Source organism: Gadus chalcogrammus, chromosome 12 (assembly GCF_026213295.1).
Source record: "Gadus chalcogrammus isolate NIFS_2021 chromosome 12, NIFS_Gcha_1.0, whole genome shotgun sequence".
NCBI lineage: Eukaryota > Metazoa > Chordata > Actinopteri > Gadiformes > Gadidae > Gadus > Gadus chalcogrammus.
This window is the reverse complement of record NC_079423.1, coordinates 23,308,202-23,331,200: the sequence shown is the minus strand read 5'-3', so window position 1 is coordinate 23,331,200 and position 22,999 is coordinate 23,308,202.

The window sequence follows — 22,999 nt, the reverse complement described above, 5'->3', positions numbered from 1 at the left end:
CAGACCACACAATGGAGCACTGCCTTGTCTGCACTCTACTACCCAACCCCTGCAGCCCAAAAGACCTTGCAGTTTTCAACAACAATGCAAAGGACTGTGTAATGAAATGGGAAACTGTCATATAAACACTTCAGTGAAACGAAAAGAAGAAGAACAGTAGAATATCTTGAAAAGTATTAAATATCAAAAAAATATGAAAAGAAGATTGCGATTTCAAGCTATTCTGAATATTTCTCTCTAGGTGAAAAATTTAGGAAGGAGATAGGTCCCAAAGTTTGTAGAGAATAATAAAGAAAGAAAGAATAAAACGTATAAAGAACAATAATTCACTCACCTAATTCATCTAATTCACTCACCTAACTCACCTAATTAAACTGGTGCACTGCGTAACAAATTCACTGAACAACATTCAACTAGTAGTCTGGACGGATTTCAGAAAAAAGGCCTTCTATAAGAAGTGAGGAGCATTTATGGGTACAAGTCGGGAACCGGCCCACCTTACATATTTCAAGGGTGCTGAGTCCAAAAGAAACGGTACCCAAGCGAAATTATTTGTTTTTTAATTTGCATATCAAAATGGCCGCCAAATTGATCATCTTGCACAGTCATTGGACTATTTCCCCCTAGTTTTTTTTGTAAGTAGGCAATCAAGATGAGGAAATTAAGCTTCTAGATCGATAGTCAAGTGTCAGAGCAAGGATATACTGGAGACTCACTGCCTTTTTTATGTATATACATGCAAATGTACAACTTCTAGGGTGGAATTAAGCTTTATATGTGTCATTTTTTAGGTGAACATAAATATTCAATAAAGGTTACTCTGAAGTGACCTTTTTATATTTTTCATTGACCACTTAATTTTTGTCCTCATGTTTACCAAAGCCTGTGTTTCGAAACTTGTGTGTTGCTACTGATTGACCTCACCATAGTCTACTTTATCCTGTTGTTTGTGAATTTTACAGTGAGGCATTTCTTTGTGCAGACAGGGATATTGTTCTTTCATATGGTTTTATAGGCTATTTTGTATAGATTTATACAATAAAGACTAAGTGATGATAGGGCTATGATGTTTGTCCACGTATCTTCAGTAAATTAAGAAATGGGAAAGTAAAGTAATAAGTAGTGAAGTTACTTTTTAAATGCAGTAAATATTAAAGTAATCTCATTACAATTTACAGAAGTAACTATTAATAAGTAACTAATTACTTTTTTGAGTAACTACCCCAACACTGCATATGATGTAGACCATATTAGGTGACCTTGGGTGTCTTGAAAGGCGCCTCTAAATTAAATGTATTATTATTATATTACATGAAAACAAAGAAAAAAAATCGCCTGAAGTTGCCTGAGATTTCATGTTTTTATGCAAATTAAGCATTTGTTCTCTAAATTCTAAGATGGGAAAAACTCAGGTGAATAGGGAAAAATATTCAAAAAGAGACCACCATGAAACTTCCCAAGTTGAATATTTAGATCAGGACATAGCATGGTCAGTCCCATCTCTAATGAACCTTTGCCTGAGGTGAATGTAACAGCAAAGAGGATCGTAACAGTTTCACCCACTTTGGTAAGTTTCCTGTTTTTCTACTTTTTTAGACAAACAATGTCAATATTCCTTAGTTATTGATTGAACTTTTTAACCCTATTTATCCAAAATGATACTTTTTCAACCATAGTGGGTCAAAATTGTGTATTTCAATGATATTGAGATGGCTAGCAACTGGGAGAAAACAAACTAACAGTTTTGGAGGGAAAAACAATTAGCTATTACTTTCCCAGTTGTGCCCTCAAGATTACCACCTCTGTCGATACAAGTTTATTTCTTATAATTCCACCCCAAACATAGCCCTGTGGCAGCATCAACCCCCCTACACTATAGCTAGCTAGCTTACAAGCTATCATAGGGCAATGGATGCTCGGGAGTGACTGCTGCCACAGGGCTAGATTTGGGGTAAGGAATTATCAAAAATACACTTGTGTCAACAGAGGTGATATATCCTGAAAGGCCATACCAGTCATGAAACGTTCATGTAACATTCCTTCATTTTCCAATCTACAGCTGGGATGGAGCCATTCAAAAGGAGGCTTTCATATGTCTGAAGCATTGAGAGTGTAAGCTGCGACTTTTACTTGTTTAATGTTATTCTTCTTTGATTTTGCTTTTCAGCTTCGAATGGATCCAATAACAAACCTGAGGCCGGTAGATTACAGCATTGTCTGCCTTTTTTTGTTTAAGCAGCAAGGGGAGTCTTAGTAATGCATCTGACCAAGGATTGGCAGAAGATAGGCATGCAGAAACAGGAGAAATGTAAATTACTCAAAGAACAGTGTTTTCAATGATCGTGTTGCAGATGTATTGGACTCCGCTGCAGCCCAGATTGTTGTATGGCATAAAATGTGCTATTCCCACTTTACTGACAAAAGCAAATTAGAACGTTTGCAAAAGACATTGGGGTCTGAACATGCAGGTAGGTAGCAGCAGTCAAACTGCAAAAGCACATGATTTTGAACATGCAGGTAGCAGCAGACAAACTGCACAAGAACATCCCTCTGAACATGCAGGTAGTAGCAGACAAACAGCACAAGCACATGACTCTGAACATGCAGGTAGCAGCAGACAAACTGCACAAGCACAACCTTGCAGAAGCAGGTGTTCATTGCGAATGCAAATGGATCCAGTAGATTGGAGTTTATGCCTGTTCTGCTAAACAGATGTTTTGAACAAACCATGGAGATCAGTAATGACAACAAAACTGAGTGATCAAATCATTCAAGCTTCTTCTTTAGACCATAACATTTATGTTCGGCTGGCTGGAGTGATTGATCTAATTGCAGCTGCGGCAAAATATCACTTAACATGTTTAAGAGCATTCATCAGATCTACGGACAAGACAAAGAAGGCCATAGAACACTCTGAAAATTCAGACTACCCAGACCTTGCGATGACATGGCTATGCAAAGAGCTGCAAGTGGCAGCAGATAAAGAACATTTGCTTCTTCTTGATGATGTCTGGGAACAGTATAAGGTACTCAGTGAAAAATCATCAACCACAATACCACTCTCTTACTGCAGTAGAAGGGCAACATTTCGTGAAAAGTTGCACTCACAGCTTGGTGACATCTTCAACTTTTTTCAACCTCTTGATAGGTGTTCATCTGAGCGAAAAACCATACTAATTCCGACAAAGTACGCAAATACCGTGGCAAATATGGCAGTGTTGGAAATGATTGAGGATGAGAGTGAGAAAACATTGCCTCCATATCTGTCTACAGATGACAGTTTCTTATCACTTGTACATGTAGCGCTGAAAATTTGTCAAGAGTTGATAGAAACCCCAGTGCCATAAAGGTTTCTCGGTAAGTGAGGATGACGCTATTGTATGTGTCCCAGATAGTTTACATATGCTACTGAGACTAATCGTTGGTGGTCATGAGGCACTTGAAAATGACAATTCTGAAATGAATGAAGACCTTCTCCGTAGATGAGTGCTGAGCATAGCACAGGACCTGGTTAACAGTGTCAGTCGCGGCAGAAAATGGTTGCCAAAACATATCTGACTGGCTACTACACTACATCAGGCTACACTATCAAAACAGCTAGTAGAGTTATTGAACAAGGCCGGCCACTGTTTGCACTATGAGCAGGTGATGAAGGTAGACAATGCCCTTAGCTGAGAGTACCTAAAAAATCTATGGACCCAGCAACCGGTGCCATTATTCCACCAAACATGGTAGCAAATCAGTACACTGCTGACAACATTGACATCCTTGATGAGTCCTTAGATGGAAAGAACACCTTTCATGCAACCCAAATGGCAGCCTGGCAACGGGGACAAAAAGATGTAGAACTTGACATGCTGAAGCCCTCCACTAGCCGTATACTGGTTGTGCCAGATATCCTGGAGAACCTGCACCACGTCAATGTACATTCTGACACAAGCAAGCCAGTATTCACATCACATGTTAACAAGACCTGGTTTACAAAACCTAAAGGAGACAGTGAGTGTGTGAAACAAGCACAAGCAACAGACATGGCTTTCTTCCTGCGACGTCAGGATTCTGAACCCAAACCTTCTTGGACCATATTCAATCAGTCAGTCTCGTCAAAGGAACCAGAGCAGACAGCAGTAGGATATTTGCCAATAGTCCTTGCTCCAGCTCATGAGTATGATACGCTCAATACAGTTGTGAAGAGGTGCATGGCAATATCATCACATTTTGGCCAGGAACATACTGTCATAACAGTGGACCAAGCTCTTTACTGCCAGCTCATGGAACTGAAGTGGTGTGTTGAGGAATTTCAGGGCAAGTTAATCCCTTGGCTTGGTGGACTTCATATTGCAATGAAATTCCTGAAGACTATCGGAGATCACATGGCTGGGTCTGGTCTAGCTGAGCTCACAAACTGACCTTGCAGGCCCTATGGCAGCTTTTGTTGCCAACATTCCTCGCGTTTTGCTGCAGAAACAAACAAGAAATGCCATGATGAGATCTCTGCTATGGCTGCTGATCACAATCCTGAAATTATTCCTCAGTTGATAACATATCTGAAGTAGAAACAGTTTGGCAGTCTCCTCAAAGATTTCATCGCAAGTAAATCTGAAGATTTTTTTGTTTGTGATACCACATCATATATTGCAAGTCACACCAAAAGTACATTGTGGAAAGTCTGGAAAGTGCACCATCAATTGCTCAGCAACATCGGAATTGGTGATCTCACAGCGGAGACTCAAAGATCTTCAGAAGCTTTTGTCTGCAGAATATATGATGTGCATAAAACAGACTCTGTTGATGCAGCAAGGCATATACTTTTCTCCAGGACAGGTAAACCAGATGGAATGCTGCTGACAAGCGATGTGCTCCACTTCCATCTGCTGAGAGTACACTTCCAGGCAATGGTTTGGAGAAATGCTCACTATGCCACACCTGAGCTTCCTTCACCCCTGTGATCTGGGATGGAAACATGGCGATTCAGGACTACAGCCCATTCTTATGACACAGAATCCAATGCCTGAAAGTTGCCTGGAAATTATCCTGTGTGCCTGTAAAAAACAATGCACAACACGCCAGTGCAAATGCCGAAAATCGGGGCTGTTATGCACTGCAATGTTTGCATGTCAGAGTGATGACCAATGTCCTTGTTTAAATGTGGAATTGTAGTCCTCAAGCATACCAAGGCAAGGGGTAACCAAAGAACTTGGAAAAGGACTGCAGAAAGAAATACTGATCAAAATGAAATCTCAGACAAATTGCACTGGTGTTTTTCTTAGTTATTATGTAATATGGAATACATCACATATCATATATATGTGTATACTCCCTATACACCCACGACTGCGTGGCTACACACGGATCCAATGCAGTGATCAAGTTCGCCGATGACACAACAGTGATGGGCCTGATCACTGATGGTGATGAGACGGCCTATAAGAGCAAGGTCGACTGTCTGGCTCAGTACAGCCAGGACAACAACCTCATTCTCAACACCGATAAAACCAAGGAGCTCGTAGTGGACTTTAGAAGGAAGAGACAGATTCAACACCCCATCTCCGTCAATGGGTCTGCTGTGGAGAGGGTACACAGCATTAAGTTCCTGGGGGTCCACATCACCAGAGACCTCTCCTGGGAGGAGCACACCAACCAGGTGGTGAAAAAAGCACAGCGGCGCCTATTTCACCTTAGGCGTCTGAAAAAGTTTGGCGTGGGGCCCATGATCCTGGGGGCCTTCTTCAGAGGCACAACGGAGAGCATACTGACTGGTTGCATCACTGCCTGGTACGGGAACTGCACTGCCCAAAGCCGCAATTGCTGCAAAGGGTAGTGCAGACAGCTGAGAGGATCAGCGGATGTGAGCTTCCCTCCATCCAGGACACGTACTAGGCCCGGTGTGTCGGGAAGGCCCTCCGAATCATTGGGGACCCCAGCCACCCCAACCAGAAACTGTTTGAGCTACTGCCATCAGGGAGGCGGTACCAAAGCCTAAGGGCCAAAACCCAGAGGATGACAAACAGTTTTTTCCCCCAAGCAGTCAGACTCCTGGAAAAACACACTACCCCCCAACCATCCACACGCACACTACAGCAACAGACAGGTTTTTAACCATCTATTGTATTTGTCCAGCATTTGTCTATTGTACAATAACCCTACCTGTGGCTGCTATCACTAACACTTGAACACACTACACTTCACACTTTATTACACCTCATTACTTTTTAGTATTATTGATGCTGCTACTTACTTATTTATTTTTATACTTATTTTATATATATATATATATTTTTTTTTACTTCGTTCCTTTTCATATGGTTTCTTATTCTTATTTATTTTATCTTTTACTGTTGCTGCTATGTGAATGTTGAGGAACCAAGCCTAAGATTTTTACTCTTGTGTACTGTACAATAAGATGTAATAAAGTGATTCTGATTCTGATTCTGATATATACACTGGGAACATTTATGATTGATATTGATTGAATCATTACTTCGGCCTTAAAAAATGACACAAATAATGCTTAATTTCACCTTAAAAAAATATATTTTGCATATATATACACGTAAAAAAGCCACTGAGCCTCCACTATATCCTTCCTCTAACCCTAGACTATATAGATCTAGAAACTTAATTTCCTCATCTTTGATTGCCTACTTACAAAAACACTAGGGGAAAATTGTCCAACAACTGAGCAAGATAGGCAATTTGGCAGCCATTTTGATATGCAAATTAGAAGGTCAAAAACTCACAATTTCGCTTGGGTACCATTGTTTTTGGTTTCAGCAGCCTTGAAATATGTAAAGTAGGCCGGTTCCCGACTTGTACCCATAAATGCTCCTCACTTTCACTTTTCGGGTACATCCCGTCTAGACGGAAAAATAAGGTTGTATGGGTAAGAGAGTAGAGGTTGTAGGGGACTAGAGCAGAGGTTGTAGGGGACTAGAGCAGAGGTTGTAGGGGACTAAGGTCAAGGTTGTATGGGACTAGAGTATGGGTTGTAGGGGACTAGAGTTGAGGTTGTGTGGCATTTGCCGGCTGACCTCACACACCGGCCTTCACAATGTCTAGATGGTAAACTGATAACCTTGTATGCAAACAATGAGTAATTGTCTATACGATACAATAGTGTACCTTTCCATTACAAATACGTGCGCATGCACTCACGCACACACTCTCACACTCATATGTAGCTCATATGACTGAAACTATGGGTCCATAAATCTTACAACACAATGGCTTCCATTTCGCCTGGTAGGGTAAGAGCAGATTTTATTTTATTCATTATACTGGCAAGTATCCTAGCAATATTTCTCTTGTCAACATGTGCATTGCATATAGTTTCTTCGTGCTCATTTGCATGAACCTTGGGGCTGTGTTAAAATTCAAAAGGTTATCTGCACCTAGATTGGCAGAGCGGTAATGCATATTTTATTACTATTTGCATTTATTACCTTTTGCCATTTGTAGCTGCAAGGGAAATTGAACATCAGATCCTTTTAGTGACTGAGAACAAATGTCTGTGCATTCAAATGTCATTCGCACGTAACCCAAATGGCAATATGGTGAACAACTACTGTGTGTCATTTAGTTATTGTTACTGTGTGTGTGCGTGCGTGCGTGCGTGCGTGCGTGCGTGCGTGCGTGCGTGCGTGCGTGCGTGCGTGCGTGTGTTTTAAGTGGCCAAGATCCCAGGAGAGAGTATCAGGTTGTTTTTATATATATTGGTATATATATCTACCAAATGGAAAGCATTTTATGTGTCTCTTAGAGACTTTTCGTCTTGATCATGTTGTCATTACAAAGTCAAAGAAATGGTTAATCTTAAGTATGTAAGAATGATACACCATAAGGAGAGTCATAAACTGATGGCAGGAAGCATTTGGATTTATCTAACTTGGATTGTATTCTTCGTTTTGGCTGTCATACAACTATCTTTTTTTGTATTTATTTTCTAATGTACCCTTTTTTATGTTTGGCACTCTATTCCTTTTTTGCCACACTGATATTTTCTAGTCTTCTAAAAGATGTGACCTGTCTGGCAGCTGCAATCAGCATATGTTTGTGTTTGATACAGCAAGATGGCGGCGCGCAGGAGGCAGCATTTCTTACGGCTCCTGACAAACTATGCCATTGCCAATGCCTTGCACATTAACCTGACCCACCAGGGTCATAAAAACACATATATCCGGAAGCTGATCATAGATTACAGCTCTGCTTTTAAAAGCGTCATCCCGGCAAGTTAACCACCAAACTCCTCTCCCTTGGCCCCCTCTCTCTGTAGCTGGAACATGGACTTCCTGACCAAAAGACCACAGTGTCGCAGGTAAGGTGACCAACCCTCGCCCTCCACCCTGACCCTCAGCAAAGCTGCAGATGCACCATGCAACACTAATAATGAAGTTTGCAAATGACATCTCAGTTGTAGGCCAAATCAGAAACGACTATGAGATGCGGGTGCAGGATATCTTCAGAGAGGAGATCCTGCATCTCACATCTTGGTGAACCTCCAACAATCTGGTCCTCCATGTGCAGAAGACAGAGGATCTAACAATGGCCTTCAGGATGGCGAAAAGCTGCAGCCACTCCCACAAACACATCAACAGGGAGGAAGTGAAGCAGTTCCCTAGCTCGAAGTTTCTTAGAGCCCACATCAACGAGGACCTCTCTGGACATCGAATAACCGCTTCCTCATAAAGAAGGCCCAACAACACCCCATCTCACCACATTCTACTGATGCTCAATTAAGAGCATCCTGACACACGGTCAGTGTGGTAGGGTAACTTCCACACAAAGTCTGGCCGCAGGTCGTCTAGGTGACCCAGCATGTCAAAGGTACCTAGCTCAAAGCCCTAAAGGACATGTACCACAAACACTGCCTACACAGAGGGCATAGCACCAGCAGAGATCCCTGGACTGTTCTCCCCCTGCCCTCTGGGGGGCACTACAGAAGCCTCAGAGCCTGTTAACGATGCTTCGAAACAGCTTCGGTAACCTATCTGAGCCTAGATACCTTTTGAACTCAACTAATGCACCACCGCCATGTTTACTATGCAACTGCAGCTCTTTTACAGCTCTCCTCTTGCAACACTGCCATAATGTAATTTGAACAGCTCTATTAAAGGCGTCTTTTGCACTACTTCCCTGTTTAAAATGCCATTTGCACAGCTCTATTAAAAATATCTACCTCATTCGATATATTTTGTGCTGCATTTATTTTATTCTCGTGATATAATATACATCATATATATATATATATATATATAAGGAAAATGTATAGAACGCCGGCCATTAAGCCCCGACAGGGCGAACCAGACCCAGACGCTAAGCAGAGGGGTCTTGTTTCGCCCTGAAACAGTGAATTACGCAAGAAGAATTGAACACCAAATGTTGGAAAGGCCTCTTCAAGTGAATGGAGCATTCTACAGCATTAAGAAGAACCATGTAAAAAATAGATATATTATATCCCCCTCCCCCCTGCACGGTCTGGTGAAGCTGAAGCCTTGCCTGCAAATTGTGTTAAGGACAATACAGCATACAACGGTAACTAATGATTATGATAATCAGAAATAAATGTCAGGTATAAACAGACAATGTGTCGGGATATAATGCACATGTTAAATTACCCGTGCTTGGACATAATTTCCTACCTTTTTCCTGACGGAACTGTCCCGGTTTAAATACAGTATGAATCAGCCCACAAGCTGTAATACGCAACAGAGTCAGGGAAGGACTCATTTTTTAAGTTAAATTACAACCAATTTTGTGATTTATGCAAGTACAAATCCTACATGTAGTCACCTAGTCATAGTCAAAAACCTCCCAAATAAGTAATTGAGGGTGGTGATCATTATACAATTAACTAGTAACTACTATCCACATTTTAGCATTTAGCAGAAGAGATAATACAAAGTAATGAATGGAAATGATTGTGACCCTGTTGTATAATTTTGTTTTTATTGACATAAATGTTATTGCGCTACAAAGCATATGTTAATTTAATCTGTTTGGAATAAAAGAAAAACGATTTTTTTAAGAGATGGAATAGCATTAACTTCCACAGTGCAACCCCAATAAAATACATTGGTAATGTTGTGCTTAAATTATTTCTAGAAGACAAAGATAAAGAATTATTCAAAAACATGCTCAAAACATGATTAAATACAAAACTTTAAAATTAAAAACATACACATACACCCTAAATGAATGCATGTATGGTGTACATTACAGTAACTATCTTTTTAGTAATGTGCATTAATCCCAATTGTAAATGTGGCTATTAAGAGTGATTGAATATAAGTGCATCCAAATGCTAACGTGTGTGTGCGTGCATGCGTGCGTGTGTTTGTGTGTGCGTGCTTGGATGTGTGTAATCTGCTATTTGCAAAACCTGTGTTCGCCTGCGCTATGCTCCGAGCCTTTCAAAGAAATTGGAATCCATCAGCTGTCCTCTCCGAGAATCCAATGTGTCGTACGCAGAAATGTTAAGCCATTTGACGGCGTTACATAAAAATCACAGTTTAATCCCCTTTGCAGATGTAATCGGCTGAACGGCACACAGGGCAAATCTGACGCCGGTGCCGGGCCGGGCTCCAAAGTACACCCAAACAATCTGGCCTTTATTTTATGTTTATTTCTTTCCTGTGATGACTGGCTGGCAGCACACAGCTGTGTGTCCTTGTGTGCCAAGCCACGCTATGCTAAGCCACGCGGGTTGCATGGGGCCTGTGGCCTGGAGACAGGGCTCTATTCAGGTTCCACATAGGCTAGGCCTTGCCATACCACACCCTGGCACCTCAGTTATTTCGATTGGATTTTCATTTTCATTCATGCAACCGATTTAGTCAATCTTCACTGTTGTCGGATGGGAGGCCCTCTGTCATCGCCATGACTGTTTCTGGTCCAGAGAAAGCTATCATGAGCTGTGACTTCCGCCAAGGCCTCCATCTCTCTCCTCGATGCCCTGCTATGCAAAGCAATGATGCTCTAGTACTTGAATCTCTAAGTCTGGTTGAAAAGACTGCACAAATCAATCAATTAACGCTATTAATGAAATATTAGATCTTCAAGCCTTTTTTCAATGTCATTCAACATTCATCTATCCAGCATGGGTCCACTGCAGTAAGAACTCATGTTGCATGCCTGCCAGAGTTGGGGCTGGGCGAGAAGAGGGACTGCCACCTTTACAGAGCTGAAACAAACGGCAGAAGGTTAAAGGCTAAAGATAACCCAGACCCATACCCATTTGAGGAACACTGGGGTCTGAGGATAAGGCCCAATCACCTGGGACTGTGGCTGGACATCGGGAGCTGGACATTCCTCAGAAATCCTTACTGAGAAGGTTTTCTGGCAAGCAGCATGGCTGTGCCACAGCCTAAATCTTTTTAATGCCCCCAAAGCATACTGCTCTATTATACATCCCTTCAAACACCCAAGCAAATACCATTTCGTTTGTATTGAATTCTCATAGTTTGAGTGACAACACAAAACTGTCAAGATGTAAATTTTTTGACCAAAGCATTTTGGTTCTTACTGGGTCAATAGGAGATTGTATTTCACCAGGGACTACTTAGGAGTGTTTTCTTGCGTCTCAAAGATATCAGGAGGCCCATGACACAGGGACGGGAAACATGTGCAGCATAAGCCGCCCTGAGTCCAGGCATGTGTCCATCAGGCCTTTAGCCACCTGTGTGGAGCTCATAGCGTCCCAGCTGTCAGCTGTCGGCCCTGCCTGTCCTCAACAGCTAGTCAAGAGTAGACAGGGAGCACACTCGAGTGAAACCACCAAGGTCCCCATGGCAGTTTCCATGGCAACTGCAAGTGTACCGCCGCCGCTATTTGGCTCTTCTAATACTGACGCGGTCTGGAATTATGAACGCTGGTGACATTCTCTTCCTTTCCTTTCTTCTTTCAAGCACCTTCATCGATGTTTAGCCGTGTGTGTGTGTGTGTGTGTGTGTGTGTGTGTGTGTGTGTGTGTGTGTGTGTGTGTGTGTGTGTGTGTGTGTGTGGCCACCCACTCACCCAATTTATTTCCCCTGGATCCAAGGTGTGTGTGCATGTGCGTTTGTGCCTGCAAGTTTGTGTGTGTGCGCATCACCACCCACTCACACATTTCATTCTCCGGGATCCAAGATGAGCCTTTTTTAATGAACCACCGGACATCTGTCAATACGGGCATCCCATAATGAAATCCTGCCCCCCCCCCCCCCCCCCCCAACCCCTGCATTTACCACTCAACCCCCCTTTCACTTATACGTGGACCAATCAGTCATCAATTGGTGTTACATTTGTGATTGTAAAATGCCACCATATGGCCACACAAACTTAATGCAGAAGGGGGGGTGGGGGCGGTGGGGAGATTATGAGCAGATATTTAAGCAATTGCCTTGCTCTGGTACGGCCGTAAGCTAGCGGTTGATGTGCAGCTAAATGAAGCCAGGCTGCGGTGTGAGAGGGAAGCAATTTCCTTCCCTTCTGATAGACTAAACATTTAGCAGAGAAATAATTGGACAGGTAACAGTGAATAAACATGTGAAAGAGTACGAGACTTTGATTAGTTGCCGAGGGCCAGCCTCCAGCCCGGAACGTGCCCTACGTGGGCTGGCTGTAGGCAGTGTTCTGTGGATCATGAAGGACGCGGCTCTTTGACATCGTGTCGGCCCTACTGATTTGTCACTTCCGCTTCACCAGCTCTTGCACTCTTGTCTATACCCATCGCCCCTTAAAGCAAACGCTGGCTTTGCGATATAAATTTCACGAGGCCTTTTAATGTCTCGTGTGCCTTGTCCCTCGCCACCCTCCTTAGATTACCCAGAGCGGATAATTAGCGAGGTATCACAGCTAACCCCTGTCAAGGTGACACGTGTTCAGACCGCATGATCGGTTGAAATCTGACCAGGGGGAACGCATCACCAGAGTATTACAGCAAGGGTATTTACAGCAGCGATGTGTTTTGGATAGAAAATATCTGTTTTACAAGATGCTCATTTAAGGGGCGCTATCTTTATCAATAACGTTCCTGAGTCATTCCTTTTGATAATCATGTGTGTGTTTTTATGTGTGTGTGGGTGTGTGTCTTAGAATAACATTGAGCACAAAGAAATGCACCTGCAAGTCGTTCATTAACATTAATTTGCATAGGTACATATATTACAAGACGTGCGGCGGGGGGTGGAACTTACATTATCAGAGATGATGGTGTCAGACTTTGACGCCCAGAGAGACGCCCTCCGGCTGCCCTCAGCATCTGGCCGACACACACACACACACACACGTTGAAGACATACACACACAGACACACTTACTCATTCACCAATGCACGCATACACACAATGTACAAACATACACACGCACACTCACAGGAACACGTACGGGCGAACACCAACACATAGGTTGTGACATGCACATTGACATACATCTTCACACACTCCTCCAACCGCACCCCTGCACTCCTCAGTGGATCTCCAACATCACACCTGGGATGTAAATAGAATTGTATATTAAGCATCTATACCTCAACAGGTCTACAAGTTATGTTTTGTTTTTCTCTTTACTTTGTGTTTATTTGACAGATTCTCTCACAGATACTATTGAGATTTGTACTTCAAGAAGTACAAGCGTGCGTGATTACCAGTTAATGGTGACACTGTGCCTCAAACTGTTTGCACGCACTGACATTGGCCAAAGATTTAGGCGTCTTTTGTGTGTTTGTTAATGCTTATTCACATGACTAATTAGAGGATTAATTGAGAGGCACTTAGAATTAATTACAAACTGCTCTCCCAGATGAAAAGAAAGAGTTCCATTAAATTCACTTCTAAATCCAGTTGTAATAGTACCACTTAGCTCCAATAAGCATTGAATGAAAGAGGCGGACAGGGAGCGTGTTTCCAAAAATGTATCGGCACTTTATTTTGAAAGTATTACTTACAAAATTAAAAAATGTAACATTGGTACAAATGTACATATATTGTGACATTTGCCTGATAATATACTGTTACAAATCCTTCTGTACAACTGTAGAATTTATGTCACATTTTATCTTGGGCAAACCTAAAGTTGCGTGGCAATGAGATACAGCCGGAACAGCTTCTAATACAGTGGTGTTATATGATGTCTGACAATAAAGCAGGGGTTTTTCTAGAAAAAATTCACAAGGGGGAAAACATCAATGGCGAAGGTAGGGCCGATTCTAGGGAGTGTGGGGGCCCTAGGCAGAGGATTGTTGACGGGGGGGGGGGGGGGGGGGGGGTATGGAGCGATTTTTGGGGGGGGGGGGTATGGAGCGATTGTTGACGGGGGGGGGGGGGGGGGGTCCCCCCTCCTTCCGCAGTGCGGAGCTTTTGAAAATTTGCAAGACAATCCTTGCTTTTCTTCACCCCGCGGCACGACATTTTAAAAACACTGTAAGCTAGGTCACCAAACGCTATATTTTCTTTCTTCTCAGACACTCTCAGATTCACTGAACTGAATTTGTTTAAATTTATTAAAGTAATATAAAAAATAAACAAAAGAAGAATAAAATATCATGAGAAGGTCTCTCTTCCTCTAGTGTCTGTGCATTTAAATTACCAATACTGCTATGCAATATTAAGTCAGGCCTCTGCTTATGTCACCCCAATGTCCCTGGTACATTTTCGGCCCATTATGTTTTGACTATATGTTATAATAATTAAAGAAGGATGTTGGCTTTGTTGAAAAAGTTATATGTTAAAGAATCCCAGCATCCCAGAACCACCAGAGCAGGGCTAGCAGTTCTCTGGGGAAAGGAATACACATTGTTCTTGACATCTAGAAAAAAAAGAGTAAACAGAGGGGAGACAGGGAGGAGCTAGGGAGAAGTAAGTGGGGGGGGGGGATTTACTTCAGTCCAAGGTTATTCATCTGGGATTTCGGGCGTGATTTGGGACACTCGCCCCAGCGGTAAGTCACACTTAGAAGTTGGGTCATAAAATTCCTCTGCAGTAAGGGGTAGAAAAACCCGTCCACAGCACAAAAGGGGAAAACTGCATTGAAAACGGCTACCTGCTTCTTAACAACTTTGCTCTGTATTTACCACCGTGATTTCTACCATAAAAGGAGAGGAATCCTTAGTTTTATTGTTGTGAGCAACATGACTGGGGTTGTGGTTATCAAGGGGGTCTTCAGAGGAGGAGGAGGATGGCCGTGGAGCGGTCCCGATGTAGCGGATTTAAGGTCCTGACCTAGCTGAGACAGCAGCTGGAAGGCCACCAGAGGTTTGCAGCTCTGAGGCTTCCTGGGCCGACCTCCAGGGGGGAGGGATAAGGAGGAGATTAGGATGCAGGAGCCAGGAGCTTCCGCACCCCAAGCTTGGAATTACTGCCGTCAGCACCACACTGTCAGGGACAATCCTGCCGGAAAGTCAGGTTATTTATTTATTTTTGCCTTGTCCTCAATATGAATAAACTAAATCAAACATATGTTCTATTATACTGTGTATGTATATATATATATATATATATATATATATATCTACTTGTGTACCGTTCACAATACCCCTTTATTGGTAAAAAAAAAAACTTTGGAAATGAAATGGTGTCAAATTATGTTCATGACCATTTAGCATTCATCGATTAGCTTCACACATATACAAAGAGAAGCTTCCCTTTTCCTCTGTAGCCGAAAACTTTTAATCCAAAAGAAAAATCGATAGTAATTAATTAGAGGTAACTGCCTCTAGCAGCTTTACAGAAGTCGGCAACTTTGCTCCCCTTTCCTTAGATCTGTACTATGCGGGTTTATTGCAGTGAGGTCAGGAGAAGTCTACAAGATGTAGGAAGTGGGAAATGTGTTCAGTCACTGGAACATGAGCAAAGGTATGACCTTTCCACAAACACACACACACACACACACTGTGTTTCCTTGCATGCATTCACCGTGTGCATTCTATCTCGGAGAGTGAACCAAAACACACCTTCACACAACTACCCTTACAACACCCGATGTTACATTCATATTGATCTCTTGTCCTAGTTGATCGTGAGTTATCAATTGACTCACACACGGCTACAGGCACCACCCATTACACATTCCCACACAATAGTTGATTTGTATTCAAGAGCATTCCTGGGAAGAGGGAAAGTATGCAAAGTTATATATTTAGGTTTTACTGTACCTGCAATGCTCATTAGCATTTACTTACTAAAAATGGAAATTATGTAGAAGCACCATCAGCACAGTTCCAAACATATAATCAGGATGTGTAGGACCTCAACTCTCCTTCTCCCATGGTCCCTAATTAGCATGGCTGTGTGTGTGTGTGTGTGTGTGTGTGTGTGTGTGTGTGTGTGTGTGTGTGCGTGTGCGTGTGCGTGTGTGCCTGTGTGCCTGCGTGCGTGCGTGCGTGTGTGCGTGTGTAGTTGATTGTGTGTGTTGTTGTATGTGGGTTTCTGCACGTGTTTATCCATGTGTGCCATATTGCTTCCAGACTGTTAATGAGCATCCAGGGATGAAACTAAAGATGAGGAGGCACCAAAGAGGTCATTACTGGACACACAGAATAGCCAAAAGTGTAAACAAGTTGGACCAACAATGAAAATAGCTCCAAATGGGTTCTGGGTGAATATTCTCTTATTTGCTTGTAGTTTATTTATTGCCACATCCAAACATCAGGGCTTTGCAAGGAGTTGACAACAAACTATTAATCTATTGTGTCAGTTCTATTTTGAGCCATCTATAACTGACTAAGAGAACAATGAGAGAATAATAGAACCTGGAAATGAATTAATATATAGGATAACGTATACAGTACATTTACAGTTTTTCCCTTTTTTTAATTCTTAAAATAGACGCATTAACAAATATATGAAAACAATTATGGATCGCCATAAATAAACTATAAACATTGTTCTGTAAATAAAATATTCATATTTATAATGTCTTGTTATTATGTCAAAACACTAGTTTATCATTCCATCATCGCTTTTTACCTTACATTTTTTTTTTTCTTTGTTGATTTGTGTTTGAAAAATAAACCTAACGAGAGCATCCGCAATGCTGCTGACTTTTTCTTTCCACAGTTTTCCACTGGCCATGGCCTTCTTGCAGTTATAAGGAAGTACTAAGAGAGGGCATTCTTTGCTCAGCCATTGCATGTGCATTAATCGATTTTTCATGTGAAGATATGACGTTGTCTGCAAAAGTTCTAGATTACAATTTAGTCGTACACAAAAAGATAAAGGTTGGGGACCACTCAACCTGACAGTTGGATATACTTTATAATCAGGGTACTTAAATAAAAAGTAGTTACGGCCGTAATTAGCATTATTATAAAGCATAGGGGTTAGGGTAAAAATGTAGGGGTTAATTAGGATTAACCCTAGCCTGATCAAATAATGTATAAATAATTACCTTAGTTTTACAAGAACACCATTACTAAACATAGAAAAGGCCTTTTCTTCAACAATTGCTGAGTGAATGCTGGCTGTGAAAGGCTGCAAGAAGTTTAAGAGTTAAAAAAAATGGCTAGCTTAAGTTAAACAGTATGAACCTAGGCCTATTATTTTATTATTAAGTATTAGTCGGAAAAATAGTAGACATAGTATTAGTACGATACGTATCAGTACTAGAAGTGCACTGATAAGTGTGGAAGTCTTCCGGATACGTAGTTGTAGTACTATGATACATAGTAAGCATTGGAATGATTGTTGATGATGAAGTAGTCGCATAACTATCATGAGTAGAAGTAGCATCCGTATCATACAGTGTCAGTACAATAAGTATTAGGATTAGAATGATCACAACAAAGCTAAGAAATTTATGTTTGCTAGTTGGACATTTTTCACGTCTAATTTGTCGAGTTTAGGTCATAGAATGCAAAAGGCTTTTGCTGTTGGTATCTGTGGAGGCTTTCACATGACATATCGTTTGTGTAGATAACATGAATAGATTGTTTTGAAGTACATTAGCAGTAAGAAACATAGCCTTACTCATTGTGTTCTTCTATCTGAAGCAGACAACCAGCCATGTATGTAGAACCTAGCCTCCTAACAAAGGATTCTAACAACATTTAAAAAAAACTGAACCACCATGACATTGCGCTGTTTCTAGGTGCAATATTGACAATATGCTCCAGACTGTTCGATATGTTTAGCTTTTGTAAAAGCCAGCTTGGTCTAGAGTGGGGGTGACAGTGGGGGTGACGTCACACACATCTAAGCAAGAATCAATATGAAGTGTGTACAAAACTAAAACTGTTGAATCACAACACGGATAAATCATAGATTTGATTTGTTTAATATTCAAAGGTTAAAGATTGAACGATTTGTGAAGTCTCACAAAAATATACTTTAATGATAACATTTGAAAGTTGAGTACTTTTAAATGTATATCTTAATTTTAGTAGAAAAGTAGTAGCAATATTTTGAATGGATTCTCATGGTGGAAACCGGTGGAATGAGTTAAAGTCCAAAACAAAGTGTCAGACAGACTTTAATGAAAAACATATGCTCTGAAAGCATTAATATGATCGATTACTATATACATAAGATAACTGTTTATTAATGCTTATTATTGCATTAACTAATGCTAAATCATGGTTTGGTAGTGTAGCCTTATTGTAAAGAATACAGAGACCGTTTTAAAGCAGAGATATAACAATTTGAATGACCTTCGTAAACCCACGTTTTTGCTTTATGTTTGCGACAGTTATTTATATCACATATGATGAAGTTCAAAAGCACATTCAATGCCACCATCTTGGTCCTTCTTGACAGAAAATTCTAGAATAACCAAGCCACCAGTTCTTTTTTCTTAAGCTATAACAAGTGTTAAGATGGCGGCTTTAAATAGTTTGTGACTTCGCAGGAAACCATCCTAAACCATCAAAAGAAGCACAGAATCTTCCAATTGACTGCTAACCTGACTCCAGATGGATTGATTCGCATTTGCTCAGCATATCAATCTGGGAACCGGAAGGGGCGAAAATACTTGTTAGCTGATTGGATAAACCATCTGTCTATCACCGTGATGGATGGGCCGAATCAACCAATCAAATCAATGGAAGCCTTTGAACGTTTTTAGACTGAACAGTCGCTTCTCGTTGCGTCACACCTAAACCCGCCACAAAGCCATAGCTGATTGGCAGTTCATTTAGCGATCGGCTCCAAATTTTCTCTTCCGCAGGTTACCAGACTGATCTGCGAGTAAATACAATGGAGCTTGCGAGATCAGAATGGTCTCACGAGGCTAATTGATTGCAGCATCAAGCCGTAACAGCGGCTGCAGCTTCATCTATCACCACCACTAAGAAGCCCCAGGAGGCCAAGAGGTTCAGCCTTCCTCATCAGCTTGTTGTGTCTCCGGGCATCGACTGGCAGCAAGCCTGCCACCACCGCCTCCAAAGCACAGCAATTGCAAAGTACACTGCGTTCTTGGGCTCATGAGCCAGCACCATCCCATGCCACGCCGCCTATCATTAGCCAGCACGATCCAATTAGATGTCTGATTGCAGGGCTTGTCGCTGTGTCTGCTTCAACCCCAAACACTTGTGGCTGAATTGTTTTGAGTCAAGCATCATACGCATGGGCGTCAGTTTGGTTTGAAATGTGCTGGGGACAGAGACGCATTCGGAAGTGCATTTTTAGAAGTGCTGGGTACAATGAGGACGCACTCTTTGTGCCGGTAATGAAAGGTTCTGAAAGACGGCATACCCATTTAGCTTATTACTAAGGAATAAAATGTATACAAAATCTGTCTGGCACGTTTTATGAAGAAAACGTTTCCAAAAAGCATCGGACATATGACCCACTATGTTCTGCTCCATATGTATCCAATGTAGACAACGTGACATGAAATGGCTAAGCTAACAACATAAACAAGAGGAGCTAGGAAAGGAAATTAACTGCGTGTTTAAGTTCAGAAGGGCCAAACGTGTGGCTACACACAGCACAAAAAAGTCGTCAAGATTGAAAAAGAAAAGAATATTTGTTGACTGACTCCACGACTATTGCAAGATAAAACAGCCAACCACTTGAGTGCAAAAAACACAAAAGTCCTCGCCAGAGCATCAGCAAATCTTAAGGAACAAATATCGGGTCTTACCTTTATTTATGTGGTGGTCTGCAGATGCATCCTGTGGTGTAGCCTACCACATCCATTTAGTTCAACAGGTAATCGTTCTGATACTCTCCATGGAACTAGCAACCTGCTCTGGTGCTTTTTACCTATGTAATCAGGCTAAATTGTCTGATGCCTCATCATCCCAGCCAAAGAGTATTGGTATTATTAGTAATGGCTACTTGCCAAATCGAAAAAAAAAAATTCCAATGTATTTGTTATGATTCGTAGCGTTGATCAGCAGAGAAATAGTTCGCCAAAGTCGTAGACGTCGCATAGCAACCGAATACGCTGGGGTTGATAAGTTAACAGACTGCGGGGTGATGCAGATGAGGTGAATCAGAGGCAAAAATAAACACTTTATTTGACAGCGGTCATATATGCTGGACGTGAGCACTTCACTGCATTGAGAAGAGCCAACAAAAATAATTGACAGCTGAACGTTAGGAAGGCCCATGCAAGGGAGTGGAGCAGTCTAAAGCATTGAGAAGAGCCGTGTAATAAGTAAGGGATAATATATAGAACGCCGGTCATTATCGGGAAAATAAGCACCGACAGGACACCGACGCACAGCGAAGGTGTCTTGCTTCGCCCTGAAGGGGCTTATTGACCGGCGACGTTCTATACATTACCCCGCTTATTACACGGCTACTTGCCAAAACGAAAAAATAACTTCACATGGTGTGTCTTTTTACAATTTATTTGTTAGCCAGCATTCGTAGTGTTGATCAGCAGAGAAATAGTCCACCAAACACGTTGACGTCGCTTTGCAACCAAAGACGCTGGGGTTGAAAAGTTACCGGACTACTTGAGGAGTGATACCAAAGACGTCATTAGAGGCAAAAAGTCCTTTGTTTTCCTTTGCAGGTCAATTATACTTAGCAACGGATTCACCGCCGGAAGTGGTGAAGAGCCCATGCAAGTGAACGGAGCGTTCCAAGGCATTGAGAAGATCCATAATTGTTCAACTCAATTTTTAAGTGGTGGGTACTAAATGAATCTTGACGAAATCTGGTGGGGACGCGTCCCCGGTGTAATCGACGCCTATGATCATACGGGTCCTGGTGATGGAGGTCTGTGTACTCCTATGCTCGGTTGAGTCTTCAGGTTTTACTTCTAGAAAGAAACTGTTTATATGTGCACCGAAATAAAGAATAAAAAAAGACATCAAATAATGGCTAAAAACAGAATGGTGCCTCAGCTTCTCCCTGACCTGGGCGAACTCTGCTTGCTGCACTGGCAGCTGAAGGGGGAGCAGGTCAGTCCAGACTCCCAGGGATTTTCTTCCTCCATGGTGTGCTCATTAAGACCTGCTTCTTCCCCTGGGTAACATGCCTTAGGTGTGTTCAAACTCTAGAGCTGCAGCACAACTGGACACTGCTGCAAAAGATAAAATAATTCAGCATTGAAGCAGTTGTATTTTTTTCTAACAGAATATATATAATAAAATAAGAACATTGAACAATGTGGATGCTAGAAATATATCTGAATCTTAAATGAATGTATGCTACAGCAGTACCTGTTTTCTCTATGAAAAATTTAATATTTGTTATCAAATGTGCAAAACTCCACCTTGTGCAACAAAAAAGGTCATTACGGTTTTTCTTCTTCTTTTTTTAGCAAATCCATGAACTGTTCATCTAACCTTATGCCTTTTCAAATGGGCTACTGAGAACTCTACCAACTAATTGCCTGAAATGATTTCCCATTCAGAAATGGCTTTTTTCAAATTTCTCATAAATGTCATAATATGAGAAATGGCCATGGTTATTGAGAGTTTGTGATGACAACTCATCTGAGAATGTTGTTCAGAAGAATACAAATGGTGTATTGTGTCTGTCTATGGTGGGGATTCTCAGGTGATTTGCTCAAGAACTTTTCATTGTGCTATGCAACGTTATCTTGGTTAGGAGTTTTCCTTCTAACTCTGTTCCGCCTCAAGGTTTCTTCCTTGACAATAAGGGACTTTTCCTTTTGGGTTGGTTTTGGGGTTGTCTTAAAATTTGCCTTCTTTATACCCTTTGAGACAGATGATGTCCTTAATGGCTATTCATTTTTTTTTACCAAACCTTTTAGGTTATTTTATTTGAGTGGAAAATTAATGGAGGATTAATAGAGTACTCTATGTGGTTGTGTTTGTGACAAACAGTCCCTGATATGAAGTCATGGATAGGAATGTGTTGACTGCATGGGCAATGTGTTCAAATGCGTCACTGACCGCCTCCAAATATGTTGTTTGTGATTGGATAAGAATGCTCAATGAAAGCTTCAGGATGCATAGAAGCGTTCCCACCTGCTTGTTTTAGCTGTTGATAGGGAAGCATCCTACTGACAGGTGTGAACAGGGTTCTAAATTCCTTCCCAACCACCACCTCTCCTCGTAGACTTTGCCATGCAAAACCACATAATTTGTGGTGTTCAGGTCCATGCGGTTTGGATTTTTCCGCATGGTATAGCTCCTAATCAAGCAGGTGTGCTGAAAAGACAGACCTTTTCATCTGTGGATGGCAGCTTTGATGGCCTGGTTTAGTCATAAAATATGGACAGGTCTAAGGCCGTACTCTAATAAAACCAAGGTCAGACTTATGGTCCATAGAGAATAGAGAAAGATACTATTTCATTTCTTGGAGATTTATTTCCCCCCACCAAAACTTCATTGCTCTTCACGTGAGTCTCATCTCACCGTTGACATTGCCTCATACTTTAACGTTGTTATATTATAGGTGAGAGGTTTTACCTTGTTATAAGCCGCTGTTTCATACGATTTTATACTTGCACCTTCTGGCCCACTGTAGGTGATTCGGCAGGTACCCCTGAAGCCCCCCCCGATGCTCCCCGCTAAAGACATGAGTCATCACAGTCGACAAAGGTCATTGTTGAGGTAAATGTCTCGTCTCAGTTCAAGCTCTACATGATTTATTCCTCAACAAGT